An 11,211-nucleotide genomic window follows, 5' to 3' on the forward strand; every position below is an offset into this window, starting at 1 on the left:
TGGCTTAAGGAGGGAGTACAGGGTAGGCCTCTCAAGATGATTTGAGATATCCAAGGAGGAAGGTCTCTTCCAATCCTGATATATATGCTTTGTTCCTATAACCTTAGTCTCATCATGTGCTGTTACAAATTCCTTAGACTTGTGTTATTTCTTATTGTGTGTAGTCTTTAGGTTTTTCTTTTAAATGATAGTGTAATGTAATTTTATCTACTCATTCCTACATTCAGCAGATATGTGCTGAGTGTCTGCTGTGCAGGGGTATGGGGAGGGGAGGGCTTGGTGAGGAAGGAAACAGAGCAGGCCCCTGTGCTCATGGAGTTTACCCTTAATACAGAGTCAGAAAAGAGTAAGTAGTGAAATAAGGGGGCGACATATTTTCATGTAGTGAAAATGCACGAAGGAGATGGTGTACAGTACATACTTGGGGTGGTTACTTAGTCTGAGATCAGGAGATGCATCATGGAAGATAGGGTTTTTCACTAACCATCTAAATATTATCAATGCTTCCCATATAGCGAGAGCTGGAAAAAGAACTCTTCAGGCATAGGAAATGATGAGGGCCAAGTCTCAGAATTAAGGATAAAATTATATATGTTGTGGGAACTAAGACCAGTGTGGCTTGAGGAGGTTAGAAGACATGGGAGGGTGGGGAGCAGTGTATGAAAGATGCTAGAGGTGGAAGCAGGGCTCTGGGATCTAGAATGGATGCGTCTTATTCTGAGACTGATGCCAGGCTCTTTAGTGTCATGTGTCAGGACAACTGTAGCTGGAGAATGGACCTCAGAGCATAGGCAGTGGTACGAGAGTAGACTTAATTAAGTCAGAGAATAAGCTCCTGGTCCCCTGATTTGGTGCAGAAAAGCTTGGAAGAGGCCATTCAGCTAGCTGGTCCTGGAGGCAGAGAGAAGCTGTGCTATGACTGGGGTCATGTGGAATTGCGCAGTCACATTAGGTGTGGAAGCAGGCTCTCAGGAGCATGGTCTTCAAAGTGTGGTCACCCAACCTGCTGCGGCAGAAGCATCTCTGAGGACTTGATAGAAATGTAGCTTTTCTGGCCTCACGTCATCCTTTGTCCCTCATTCTTGAATCAGGGACTTTGGATTTGGTGCCCAACAATCCTGTTGCAACTGGTCTTCTGGGTAGTTCTGATGACTAGGCAAGTTTGAGAACCCCTTTATAAGATATTAGTGCCTGAAAGAACTTTTGAATTTTCCTAACTTATTTGTCTCATTTTAGAGTTGAGGCCCAGTGAAGGGCTGCCATGGTAAAGGGTTGCCATTGTGTACACTGCTAACAACTAAAAAAATAAAAATCTTCAATTGATGTTTTCTCTCATAAGTGATTGTCATCTGTTTATTATTTACAAATTATTGGAAGATGTGGTGGTAGGTCTTTTCTAAAAGGGAATACACAACATGGCCCTAGGTGACTGTGGTGGGAATGGAGACAAAGCTAAGAATAAGAATTTATTTTAGGTCCTAATAGAGACTGCAGTGAAGAGTAAACACAGAAATAAACCGTGTGTATTATCTTAGCTGCACTAACTGACATCCCACAGATTTTGGTAGTTTAACTTAATACAGGTACATGTCATGATATCTGATAGCAGTGTGCATGCTTTGAATCTCTCTCTTCTATATGGTATCTGCCAAAAGGAAGATGAGGTCTCCATGGTCTGGGGGAAAGGATACGAGGATCACACTTGATTTTTCCTTGAACTTGGAAGTATTGCACCTGCTTCTACGCTCATCCCATTGACTAGAAATCATTAACATGGTCCCATTATAAATGCCAAGGAAATCTGGCAGTGTAATCTTACTGTATGCCCAGGAAAAAGAAAATGAAATGAAAATGATAGTCCCTAACAATATGTTACTTGGTTTAATCCATTGAGGTTTGATCAAAATGAAGCATGCTCTTTAATAAATACCCTTGTCCTTCAGACATCAGGAAAAGTGAGACCCTTGATATTTGCATTTGTGAAGAGGACATCTTTGATTTAAATCTCAACTGGGGGGCCTGTCTTCCTGTGGGATGGGGCAGGGACTTTGACAAGAAGCCAGCTGCAGCTTGCTGTCCTTGCACCAGCAGATGAAACATTCAAGCTTGAGTGGTAAATGAGTCTGGCTGCCTGAAGATTGGCTTTCATAGGGTGGGGCCTATTTGTATTCCACAGTAAGCACTGTTTTTCTCCTCTACTATCGAGCTGACAAGTCTGGAGGAAAAAGTTCAGCTGTGGTGCTCAAGATGAACTAGACCTTTTCCACTTGTCAGGGGCTTGTAAAGAGCCATTGTCTTGAGGAGAAAATTGAAGTTACTTTTAAGACTTTATTATTATTTTTTTTTTGTATACCAATCTCTGTTTATTTTCATCCAGAAAATGATATGGGAACTTTTTAATAATATATTATGTGGAAGAAAATATGTAATGAAGTACTTATGATGCCTCTTTTTTTTTTTTTTTTAAAGAAAAGAAATATACATTTTTCCCCCTCTGTCTTGCTAACTGGGTGATTCTCAGGAGAAGAGTCAAGTCTCCATCTAGACTCCAGCCTAATAGAAAACCTCCCTCAAGGCCTTTCAGGGCCAGTGTAGGTGTGGTGTTGAGTGTAGACTGAAATATCAGCGTTGGCAAGATCATGAGGACATTAAGGCCTTTGGATAGGGTTTTGATCTCTGTCCTTGGAGTATAGCAGAGCCAGTGGAAGTGAGTGAATGCGGGGCAAGTGTGCATGCATGTGTAATGAGAGAGAGAACAGTGATGAATGATGATCGCATTTGTCGTGTGTTTTCTGGCTGCTGGGAAAGAATCTCCACAGGAGAGAGTGAGTGTGAAGACAGCATGGCGCCTCTCTCCCAGCTGACATGAGAGGTCTCCTCCCTCCTTCTGCACAGAAGTTACTTGTCAATCAGGAGCATACCATCCCAGCTTTAAAGCAGGCAGTGCATTTGGGGTAAATATTTATGAAATGCCAAGCTTTGTGATCAAGATGTATTTTGTTTTTAATGAGCAAATGACTCAGAATTGTTTTAAGTTATTAAAAGACAAATTATTGTGCACCATCATGGAAAAGAAAGAGGAGAAAGTATAATTTTGCTTCAAGTTAATTTATTTACAGCTACAAACCACAAGCAACCAAGCTCTTTAAACAAAATTCTTCATTATTTTAAAGGTGTGACGTACAAAATTTTAATTTATGAAATCTCATTAAGAGGACTTTTAAAAAGTAAGGTAGACTATTCAGTTGATCCAAGAAATGTTTATTGAGTGCATGATATGCTATAACCATTGTATTTGTGGTATGAGACACAAAAAAAATCTCAAACTTCAAGATACTTCTCATCTGGAATGACAACAATAAAAAACCATTAATAAATGCAATGAAGTGGTAATGCCTGATGCGGGTATCCCAAATTAACTCAATTAAAATATATAAATAAGGTCCCCCCTGGTGGCGCAGCGGGTTAAAGCACAGCACTAAGAATGAAATCACTTCCGCATGAGTTCGATCCCCGCCTGCACCGGAGGTGACCACATGGCGCAGCAGACCTCTCCTGACCCGCCCGCTGCTCCCCTCAGCAGTGTACTTTGTCAATCTGCCTGCTCTTCTCCCCACTCTGTGTCTGGTGAATCCTCTCACCACCCCTGCACCTCTGGTCTGTACCCCAGTTCTGTATGCACAAATAAATGAATCTTTAAAAAAAAAATATATATATATATATAAATAAATAAAATTAAGTTGAATGTCTTTTTCCTCTTGAAGTTCTCATAACCTTTTCAGATTCTATACTACCTACATTATATTAGTCATATAATACACACACACACACTTACTGAGGTAGCTTTGGCTTACAATACGATGTATGACTTAGGAGAATAGTTTTATACCTCTTCATATTTATGTGACCACATCACCCTCCCACCATCAAAGCATACTTAGTCTTTTTCCATAGACCACTGGGCCCTCTGCCCCATTTGTTGCCACCCCCACTTTACTGCACCTTCTAGTATTCTCAGTCCTGAGGGTTATTTTGAATAACTGATACTGTAGAATTTTCTTTGCTTTAGAAAATATGATAATTATAAAGACATAAAATCTAATTTTGCTCTTTACCCAAAGAAAACACATTGATTCTGTTTTTTTTTTTTAAAGATTTATTTACTTATTCATACAGAACTGGGGTACAGGCCAGAGTACAAGGGAGGTGAGGGGATTCATCAGAGACAGAGTGGGGAGCAGAACAGGCAGATCAATGAAGTACACTACTGAGGGGAGCAGAAGGCGAGACAGGAGAGAGAGGTCTCTGTACCATGTGGGTCACCTCTCTGGCCTGGGATCAAACATGCTCTGCAGTGGCTGTGGCTAGCTGCCCAGTGCTGTGCTTGAAACTGTTGTGCCACCAGGGAGGGCCCAATTTTTTCGATTCTTTATGGCACATATTTTTGTACAGTTGAGAGTTAGTGTGAAGTTGATTTTTCTGTGTTGTTTATTTTATGTCACTTTATAGCAAACATTTGCACACACTTCCCCATTCCCAATATTATTAATAACTACAATATATTCCTTTGTCAGACCAGACTATCACTTACTTGCTTTTGTTCTCCTGTGATTGACATGGTAGGTAAAACAAATTCATAAAATTTATTATTGCATGTCTCAAGCCATCTTGTGCACTTAACTGTTATAATAAAACATTAATAAGGAGCTGAATTTAAAAGAAAAAACAACTCTCTTTGTGTGTATGTCTCTGAACCTCGCCATTAAAAAATACATGAATCAAAGCCTTTTATAACTTCATATTTTTGAGAGAATAATGGGGGGGTATATTTGATATGTTATTTCTGCCACAGTCCATCACTGGGCACATAGATCCTTTTTGAAATTGTTTAACAGAATCCACTTTTCAAATCCAGGAAATCTTTGGTGCTAATTTAGGGAGACTTTCTCTTAGAATTGAAACTTTTACGGGTTGTCATTTCGCACTTTCCACTTACTTGCACCCCCATGACAGTTTCCCCTCAGTGGCATTTTATATCCATATATTGTTTATTTTATTTTTTAAAAGTGAAGATCTTACCATAAGGTCACATTGAGGTAACAGTTACCTACATTCCCTTAGCATATAGGGACTTCTCTTTATGGAGGTAAAGCACCAGCTTCTTCATAGTACTTGAATTTTTTATTTAATATAAGATAGGATATCTTGAGCAGCTTCATTGGGCAGAAGAAATCCTTCTCTGAAAGATGGCATGACTTTGGGAGGAAGGGGCTGTAGGATGAGACCCTAGATGGAAACTGAGCCCTGTTAACTGTTTATCTCTTGAGCCTTTCACAAATTAAGGCTACTCTCTTAAACATCAGAAACCCAGCCTGACATTCAGATAAGGCTGGATGAAAAGGCTAACCACAGCATATTCCTTGTTATTTTACACAGGAAAAATTATTGTGTACTATACAAAATCCCTAGTCAATTTTCTAAATCCAGCCCACAAATAGTTTTTGCAAATAATATAACCAATACATTTGTTTACTGGCATCTACAGCATATTTCCTTACTACTAATGCAGAGTTGAATAGTTGCAGTGAAGAAGCTCTGATGGTATAGCCTAAACTATTCACTCTCTACCTTTACAGAAAACACTTGCCAATCCTTGTTCTAAAATACAACTTTGGTATAATAAAGTGCCCTATATATAGCAACAGCCATCACGTTAAAAATGTAAAAATGTTTGAAACATTGATTACTCAACAGCTGATATGATCTCAATATATATTGTTGATTCTGAAATGGGTCTCTTTTTCTTTCTTGGTCACTGAGAACATTTCAGACAGATCCCCTTATTGTTGACTTTTGGAAACCTCTACAGAAGTTTCTGACATTCTCAGTAGTTTGACATTTCCTCCTTACATATTTTATTAAAGATATTTGAGGATGTCATATTTTTTTCTTAAGTGCATATTTCTATAACATCTCTATATTAAAAGTGAAATGTTTCAATAGGGATAATGGCAACTGGATTAACTTTCTGTGGCATCTGCTTACATTTCTTTGTCAGAGGTTCAGTATTCTCATCTATAAAATAGGAATCGGGTCTTCTTACAGCTCTATGTGAAGAATAAATAAGGAGAGATATACTTGACACATTTTGGGATATGATAGCTGTTGAATTCCTTTCTCTTTTCTGTACTTAGCTTAGTTGTGGAGCACATAATCACAACTATAAAATACCTTTGGAAATTTTTCCAAGTTTATAGAGCTTCTGTTTATATATGGTGGCCCAGTGATTCACAGATAACTCTGGAGGCAAGGTCCGTGTATTCAGGTAAGAGCTACCACTGATTGTCGCAAACATTTCTGAATCTCAGCAGCATTCCTCTGTAGAGGTTCACATTGAGGGTGCCTAGTGGCTGATGGGGAGCAGGGGAATCCATGTGGGGTTGCAGGAATCATGAATCATTAAATCACTGACTCCACCATCAGGAAGAAGGAGGACTTCTCCATGGACCTTTGGTCCATATTCAAGGACAGAGAGAGGTCATTAGGGATAGGTCAGGAAGCTCTATCTGTTTGGCCAGAGCCCAGAGTCCAGACCCCATACTCCACCTATTTGCAAGGGAGGGTGTGATATATTCCAGTTATGTGCCTGGGAAGAAGAGTGGCTTTCTTGAGTATCTAGAAAGTTTCTGCCACACTGATCATATTGTGGAGGACAGATATGTACCATATATAAAATACACAGAGCTGTCAATGGCCTGAGAACCTGGCTTAATGGGTGCCCATGTAAATAGCAGCATTGGAGACAGTTGCGCTTGTTTGGGAGAATTAATCTAGATGCTTTTCTAAATACATCTTAAAAATTAGGCTGATATCTGAATGATTCCTCCATGTAATTTGCCATTTATATATTTTGGCATTCTGAAATTATAGATGTGTCATAGAGTATGTTTAGAAACATATACTTGAGAAATGTTACATGCAGTTCACTTTCATATCCAAAGCAGTCTTGGTGGACTTATATTTAATTTGCTCTTTTATAAAATCTGAAATCATATACAGTAGTGAGTAGAATTTTTTAACTGCGGTGGCAAAGAGAACATTTGTTGAATTATTACCATTGTTATTTAATTTGCAATGCACATCTTAAAATGAACCACATCAGGAGTTTTCGATTTTTCAATAACTCTAGTAAATCTAAGCACACCTTTTTTAAGTTATTCATTTTCAATTATGATTATATGAATATTTTAGGATTTATAATCACCATAAAATGAAGGACAAAATATATCACACCAAAATAGAAATTTAATTTGGAGTAGAAAGAACTTGATTGCAAGGTTTAGTAGACTAGAAACAAGATGGATAAGAGCATATTATATTAAAGAGTACATTTTTAAAAACGCTCAGTAATACAGTTTTATAATAGGTTTGAAAAAAACACAACTTCATTTAGAGATATTTGTGAAGATGATATTTGAGATAGTTTCTTCAAAGATGAACTTTTGTACAGATGAAAAAGCACATTTAACAAACCTTTTGTTTATTCCATGGAAAAACTAACTTAAAAAATCTTTTGCAATGATCATAAGGTTAGTCAGATTTATTTGAGATAGAAGTTGCTATTGACCATTTTGTGACCTAGTGGCCTTGCTCAAAACTCAGCAATCACACATGGGAATGTATGATTAAAAATATTCCTTTCACTTTTCTTGGTACTCGTGGCATTCTTACTACCTGTCACTTTGTCCTTGATGATATTTGAGGCAGAAAACAAGTTGAGCTGACGCAGTTGATTTTCCAATCAGCTGTTGCTTTTTTTGCTCTGGTACTGCTTTGTTATATTAGAGTTCAAATTTACTATTCATGAAACACATTTTAATCAGTGACCATATCAGACAAATGGAAGCTAAGCGCTGGTTAGTATATTGAAAATAAACACACAAGTTCTCATTAATGCTGATGTCTGAATAATTAGTTGAGTATTGTGTACTGAGCATCAGTGAGAGCAAGCTGACTTTTCACTGAAACGACAGGCTGACAGCCGCGTCCCGGAGTCTGGTCATTAGTGTGCCCCCCATCAATGTCATGTTACTGTGTCAAATTAGTTAGTGTCCCCTTAGGAGAGAATCTGGACCTACAAATTATCCTCCCACATCCCTGGAAACTGTGTTTGTGAAACCGGCGATCAAGTGTGAGCAAATTATTAACATGGCTCATAAACTAACTAGTTTACAGGCTTATAACATTTTACAAGTCGATAATAAAGGGTAGAAAAGTTTACCAATTGCTTTGCCCTGATGTCGGGGTTGTGATTGGCTGACTTTTCCTGGAGGAATCCCAAGTGATAGCTTTTGTTAATAGGAGCAAACTCATGGAGTATCAGATCAAATGTTTGGAAAATGTAGATGCAAGTGTAAATCCATTGAAAACAGTATAATTAACTTCACTATCTCATTGCTCCGATAAGTCGATGACAATGGTCTTCTTCCTTGTGGTGGCAGTTGCTCATTAATGAGTTCACCAATTAAGTGTAAACGATCTAGCCTTTGCCAACTAAAATTATCTTAAAAATATTTCTGATGTATTCTTATCATGTTCTTAAGCTGCCTTACTGAAGTGGAATAATGCTAACACAGCATGTTAAGCTCATAGGAGAATGAAGATTCGTAAGCCTTAACAAATTGGTCATTTAACACTCACATAGACAGCTCATACCTAGAAAACATAATGTGGACCAATCTGACCTTGACTTTATCTCTGATCATGAAAGGATTTTCATAAGAGGGAGCATCACCTCTTAACTCTCTTCTGAGCTCTGTAGACAGACAACCCACATAGTTTCCGGAGATTCGGTGACTATTCAAATCATAAAACTTCATACATCTTCTTTTCAGTTTCAACTTCTTGTCTGATTAGATTAGAACACAGGTACATTCACAGAGTTTTGTCTGAGCTTACTGTTAAAAGAGCAACACACACAGCACTGGGAGTTCATGCTTTCTACTCATTCTGTAGTTCATTTCTCCATATTACAAAGAGTCTGAAGGCGGTAGGTGGCATTATCATGTCAGGGATCCAGGCTTCAGAAAAGACTTGGCATGCAAAACCTTGCCCCTGAGTACTGTTCACAAAAGCTCCTTAAAACTGCTTGAGGATGAGTTGACTTAGCTGTCAGCAACTTCAACTTACTCAGAATCGGATTTGGTAAATATTCTACTAATAACCCAACTAAGCCTTGAAAGCTTGCAGCCTCAGCACATGACTGTTTCCATGAGAAGGTTATGTCACAAGCATTTTAAATGCAGCTAGAAAAAGAACTATAAACTATGGAAAGTAACAAGTTTTTGTTTGTCTAGCATAAGAGAGCTTTTCTTTTCTTTTTTTTTTTTCATTTTTAAATGGTATGTCTGTGTGGCTGTATATTTCTTTCAGTTGCTTCTACTGGATACAATGAGAGAGACTAAAAGACCAAAAACCAAAGCAAAATCATCATTTGGAGTCATTGGTCATCCTGTCATTATCTAGGATGAGAAAATATTGAACTTAGGAGAATTTGTCCTAAAAACTCAGAAATGATGGAAGTTAAAAGAACCAAATTTCTTGACTCAGTGTCAGCATCTTCGAGAGTGGCAATTTTACCTGGCTGTGTGACATTTTGTCTTTCCACTAGAATTCTGTAATACTTAGCTCATGTTGTAAATAATGGAATGCTGATTCTAAGACAGATGCTTAGATATGTGGTTATATTTTGCATGTAAAATTAGTATGTTGACCAGGAATAACTAAGGCTCCATGTTCATTGTTTGAAGCATCACAATTTGCCTTTTCACTTCTTTTTACTTCCAGTGTCCTTCTGTGTGTTGCTCTTCTGTGGCATCATGCATGCCCTCTGCTACTGACTCCAGGCTTTATATGGCTGTGAGACACCTTAAAAGTTCAGGGTAAGTAAAAGACAATATTGATACTCTGTATCAAATTGCTATCCATCATTTCCGGGAACATAGAAGTGGATCTCCTGGAAGATAGTGTAAGCCCCTGCTAGGAAGGGTGATTTCCAAAGCAAGCAGACTTATTAGGTTTGTTGCCCTTCAGGATAATTTTATGGCTTTCAAGAGTGGGATCCATAACTGTGATCATATTTGTCAATAGGTGATCAAATTCAGGTTTGGCAAGATTTGTCTGCAAATGGCCAGATAATAAATATTTTCAGCCTCTTAGACCACACAGTCACTATTGCAGCTAGTCAACTCAGCTGATGTAGCACAAAAGTAGCTGTAGATGACAGGTAAATAATTGTGTTCCAGTAAAACTGTATTTACAAAAATAGCAATAGGCTGTATTTGACCTGAAGCCTGAAGGCTATAGTTTGCCAATCCTTGGCCTAATTCATAAAGAGGGGTCACGTATCCTATAAATAGGATATCTGGCTCAGTACCAGTGCCTCTGCTCTGGAATAGACCAATTATCTAGAAGAAATAGGAATATAAATTTCCCTCTGTGCTACCTTGCAGCGTATAGTTGTAAGGATGAAATGAGAAATAACGTATGCGAAAGCACTGAATATTTCAGAACTCCTTACCAGGATAATGGATGGTCCTACATGGCCATTCTAGTTCACCTAGTGGAGCATGCCTTCTTCATCTTTTTAATCACATTGAGCTTTCATGAGCTCATGAGTGTGGGAGAAAGCTCTTTTATTTTCTGAGTAATGTGGTTTTTCTGTACATTCCTTCTGTGTTACAGTTGATGGACAAGCTGTTGAAATGTCTTTTTAGTATCAAATATGGATGAAGGGATATACAGGTAGATTATGGCAGGCTAAAGATCAAATGCCAATGAAGAATGATTAAATTTCCTTTAATCATCAGATTCTGAGAGTGTTTTTAAGATCTTCCAGCTTTAATACAGTCCTTAATAAATAATAATGCTTTGAATGTCTACAAGTATGTTTGAATTTCACAAGTCTTGCATGTCAAAACATAAAGACAGGTTCAGCAAATATGCTTTCTTGGAGTAGTGGTAATAATTAAGAAGGAAAGCCATACTTAAACAAATGACTTGGTGAATAGAAGGATAATCAGAATTTAAATTCATCGATTTTCTAGATGTTTTTCTTCATTGAAAAATGGTCATTAGATGTGTTTTTAGGTCATTCTGTCATTTAAGAATTGTTTTCTAGTGACAGATTTAACCTCATAAGTTATAAAATTT

At 37.9% G+C, this 11,211-nt stretch overlaps 1 long non-coding RNA gene across 1 annotated transcript in view; it reads left to right on the forward strand.

Annotated features, from left to right (window-relative positions):
* Positions 1–9,906, forward strand: part of LOC105854717 — a 207,196-nt gene extending 197,290 nt beyond the window's left edge. Inside the window, exon 3 of the long non-coding RNA XR_001146258.1 lies at positions 9,847–9,906. This is a non-coding gene — a long non-coding RNA (uncharacterized LOC105854717). The remainder of the gene's footprint in view (positions 1–9,846) is intronic.
* Positions 9,907–11,211: the final 1,305 nt, after the last annotated feature.

This window comes from Condylura cristata, unplaced genomic scaffold, assembly GCF_000260355.1.
Source record: "Condylura cristata isolate star-nosed mole 26May11 unplaced genomic scaffold, ConCri1.0 scaffold00004, whole genome shotgun sequence".
NCBI classification, from domain to species: Eukaryota; Metazoa; Chordata; class Mammalia; order Eulipotyphla; family Talpidae; genus Condylura; species Condylura cristata.